This window comes from Haliaeetus leucocephalus, unplaced genomic scaffold (genome assembly GCF_000737465.1).
Source record: "Haliaeetus leucocephalus isolate CR32 unplaced genomic scaffold, Haliaeetus_leucocephalus-4.0 Scaffold339, whole genome shotgun sequence".
Taxonomy (NCBI): domain Eukaryota; kingdom Metazoa; phylum Chordata; class Aves; order Accipitriformes; family Accipitridae; genus Haliaeetus; species Haliaeetus leucocephalus.
This window is the reverse complement of record NW_010972775.1, coordinates 14,072,202-14,076,624: the sequence shown is the minus strand read 5'-3', so window position 1 is coordinate 14,076,624 and position 4,423 is coordinate 14,072,202.

Sequence of the window (4,423 nt, the reverse complement as noted above, 5' to 3'; positions counted from 1 at the left end):
GGTGGCAGCTGCCGCCCGCAGCAGGTGAAAGCCTGTCACGGCAGAAGGACGCCTTGGGCTCGCCGGCGCGCTGCCTCCGAGGCAGCCGAACGTTATGGAGCCTCCGCACGGACGGAGAGACAGCGAGCGGCCCGACCCCGCCGGGCAGAGGCCGGCTGCCGGCGCTCCAGCGGCGGAGAGGAGCCCGCCCGCCTTAAAGCGGCAGCGCACGGCGGCCCCTGCCGCGGCCGCCTCAAGAGAGGGGGCCCGAGGCGAGGCGGGGAGCAGCGCCTCAGGGCGGGCCAGCTGCGGGCCTCAATTCAGAGCCACGTTTCTCTTGCCACGGAGGAGGTATTCCCTCGGAGCACCGTCCCGCCGCACCACGCCGGCCTGCCCCGCGTGAAGTGTCCGGTGAACGCGCCGGACGGACTGTTGGTCTGTGCTTGAGAGGACGTTCTTGCTCGGGTAAAGCGAGACAGTTCGCATCTGGGCCCTTACTGACAGAGAAAAATGTGATGTCATTCTTCTGCAGGACTTCCAGATCCTCTCACATAGGGCAGCCCCGCCAGAACGGGCTGCTGCTGCTGCTGCTTTCCTGGGTCCGGCCCCAACCCCTCAGCATGACCTCCAGTCCTTACACCTGAATTGATGGCTTTTCTCTTGGAGGTATCAAAGTACCTGCTATTCAGATGAGCACGGATTACCAAGCAATTAACTTTTTCTTGATAGTTGTGGTGTCTTAACTATGCTCAATTCCACTCATTACCGTATCATCTTTAACATTTACAATAATCATTGACTAGATTATAGATAACACTAATGGTTAGTCCTAGAGCTAAAATGCTGGAAAACATCACCATCTGATGCTCATTTCCCATTTCTTTAGCTCTACTACTTAAGGAATTTTATTACAAAATTAATTTAATAGATACTAAAAGTATATTTAACACAGAGAATCACTCTACAAGACAATAAATGGACTGGTGCTGTGAGCTTGAGGACCCTCTATTAAATAACTATTCTTTCTCACTTTCTGTATGTCCTGGGGCAAATTCTTGCACATTTATGCCTGATTTGCCATCCTTAAATAGGGATAGCATTTCTGCATTTCACAGGAGTGACGCACTCAGTGCCTATTGTATGATGCTTACTTATTATCACATCATTAACTAGCATCATATGGGCATGAACTTCCTAACTCACTCAAAGTATTCATGTGCATGAGGTAAGAATCACCTCAAGGGAGGTGATTCTGCCCCTCTACTCCACTCTCCTGAGACCCCATCTGGAGTACTGCATTCAGCTCTGGGGCCCCCAGTGCAAGAAGGACAGGGACCTGTTGGCACAAGTCCAGAGGAGAGCCACGAAGATGATCAGAGGGCTGGAGCACCTCTGCTATGAAGACAGGCTGAGAGAGTTGGGGCTGTTCAGCCTGGAGAAGAGAAGGCTCCGGGGAGACCTTATATAGCAGCCTTCCAGTACCTAAAGGGGGCCTACAGCAAAGCCAGAGAGGGACTTTTTACAAGGGCAGGCAGTGATAGGACAAGGGGTAATGGCTTTAAACTGAAAGAGGGTAGATTTAGATTAGATGTAAGGAAGAAACTCTTCACTGTGAGAGTGATGAGGCACTGGAATAGGTTGCCCAGAAAAAGCTGTGGATGCCCCATCCCTGGAAGTGTTCAAGGCCAGGTTGGATGGGGCTTTGAGCAACCTGGTCTAGTGGAAGTTGTCCCTGCCCATGGAAATGCCCCTATTCGGAGTTCAGTAAAATCAAGCAGCTGTATTCTGCACCACCCATTTCACTCCCCCTTTTGTCACATATGCATGACTTTTAAACCTGGTAAAAAACATTGGTTGAAACACCACTTAGCCATGTCCTACTTACTACACAGGTTTTTCTGTGAACTGAACTGGCTAGTCCCAGCTCCATTCTGAGCATCTCTTGTGCATACCTCCTTTAGCCACAATAGAGACTGTGGACTCCAGTTTCCAGCTTCCTAAAGATGGACCACAATAATTTTACTTTTTCTGTGCTGCATTTTATTATTTTTCATAGTGAAGTCTGTAAAATAGAGGCTGTCAGAGCTTTGACATATCAAGCTATCTGTACCATACTTAAATCTACCAGCCTTTGAATGGCTTTCCTATTTGGCTTCTAGTTCATAGGACAGAAGCAGCATCCTACTGTCCTCTGTGTGTGTCAGACCATTCATCAAGTGAAAGCAAACAGCCAGAAAGAATGGGTATCAGCCCAGAAACACATCTCCATTAAAAGGCTTATCACCTTGTTCCAGATGGAAAAAGAGAGGAACATTCTGAATGCCAGGAACGCCCTTTAAAGCTTTGATGCTCAGAGTACTGCAAACACGGCCACATCACACTTTTCTTGACCTGCTACAAGATATGCTTTCAATTTTGTAATTTAAAAGCAATAATATGTCAGTTCAAATGTATTTCCTTGGTTGTAGTTAGTTATTTTCCTTTGCATCTTAGCCAGTGGCACAGCACAGGAGGCCGGATTCTGCTGCCTTAGCTCTTGAAAATAAGTGCCTCTCTCGTCAGGCCAATTTACTAAAATCCATTAGCTGCCTGCTTAGTCCAGTTACGTGCAGAAACATTAAACTCATGTTGCAGATAGACAACTCACTAAGGAAAATTCCCCTACACCCAGAAAGTAGGTTCTGACACAGTAACATCCTGAATCCCCCAGAGAACATAAGCTAGATCACCAAAAACTACAGGAGAAAAACACAGCTGTTTCTCCCTCTGTATTACCGTTCCTACTTCATGCTTTTCCATGAGCTTTTGGATGCCCTAGTTTTCATTTGAAGGAACCACAGTGGAGAGATTAAGCCTTAACATCATTGGTAGTTCCCAGGGATTACTACATTTCACAGATAAAGAAGTATCCTTTAATATGATGGTGGTATAGCACTACCAAAAACATTAAAATACCAACATTAATGATTTACATAGACTTAATTAGCTAGTATATCTTCTCATGTCAGCAAGGAAGATAAATTTTGTTTCCCTTTGTTAAAAGGAAGCCTAAAGTCTAAAAAACAAAGGGACAATTTAAGCCTGACATTTATATAGCTCTAATACTGCCAGTGCTGAAGTCACATACGTAATATGAAGTTACTACCAAGCACTAAGAGCACAACGAGCAGCAAGAGACTCATGAATTCAGAGCCCATCTGACAGAAGGATGCAGAGTGCTTTATAAGAGAAAATAGAAAGCAGGCTTCAATAGCTTATCACTGAAGTTGGTGCCATCCTCCGTCGCCCATGATCCCTGCAATGGCCTCTTTAAAGAACTCAAACATTAACTCAGATCACAAAGAGGGTTGTGGTTTTGCTTTTCAACTCAGCAAGCAGTTTAGCAACCAGAACACCCAGCTGCCCATTTCAATATGCTCTATTGAATCCAGAAACCTACTGGGGTTTGTTTTACTCTGAATGAATACTACAGGGGTTATAGATTTGATTTCAATTGCCATTAACTGGATGTAAAACAGGACATTAACCTTTTACTGCAAAACTTATAGTGGCAGCTCTCTGTGCGTAATAGGAAGCCTCACATTTGATCCATAGGATCATTTTGCATTTTCAAACACTTATCCAGGAAAAAGGTGGGTTAGTGAACTCTGCTTATTGAAAATTCAGGCAAACAGTAGGCTATATTCTGCATGCTTGTCCACTCCCATGGAGTTTCAGTTTAAATTTTTCCCATCTTTCCAGCACTGCAGTTAAACTCTGGGACCTTTTCAAAATCTCCCTGCTTAGGAGGTTCACGACATTGCTGAACCCAGTTCCAAGGTAAAAATTCAGAAAGTACTGAGTTTTCCAGTCATCTCTGTAAAAAAAGAGTATTACCCCTCCAGATCCTTAGGTACATAAAACAGGTGGGGGGAAAAAGTATTTGGAAACACTGAAAAAAGGAGACTTGTGCATCTTTAAGTGAACTAATTATTAGTGCTAAAAACATTCAGCCGCATAGAAACCAGTGATAGGTGATTATGCTGTACAGCATCCAAGTTTGCGTGAAAATACTGAAACTCCTTTTAGTTTGAGGACATTTACTTTTGGAGCTGAAAGAACTAAGATCAAAGGACAACCCAGCTGGACTTCAAAGAAAGGCATCCATTCTCAGATTACAATCTCAGTTCACCTGTTTAGTCCCCAGACATGTTATAGATATGCAGCTGGACATAAGAGCAGTTATGGGATTTCCAGGGTAACAATGCCAAAGCCATTGTCTTCACTTACTGAGAGTAAAATTGATCTACTGAACTCTGTTAAATCCTTGTCTCCCCATAAGATTGTTTGGACAGTTTATTTTCATGCAGTAGGTTTTGCTCTTCAATTTCAGCACGTTCATAACTCTTGCTGACATTTATCAGACTTGGATCAAGGGGAATACTCCCACCGTGGTTCACTTTTG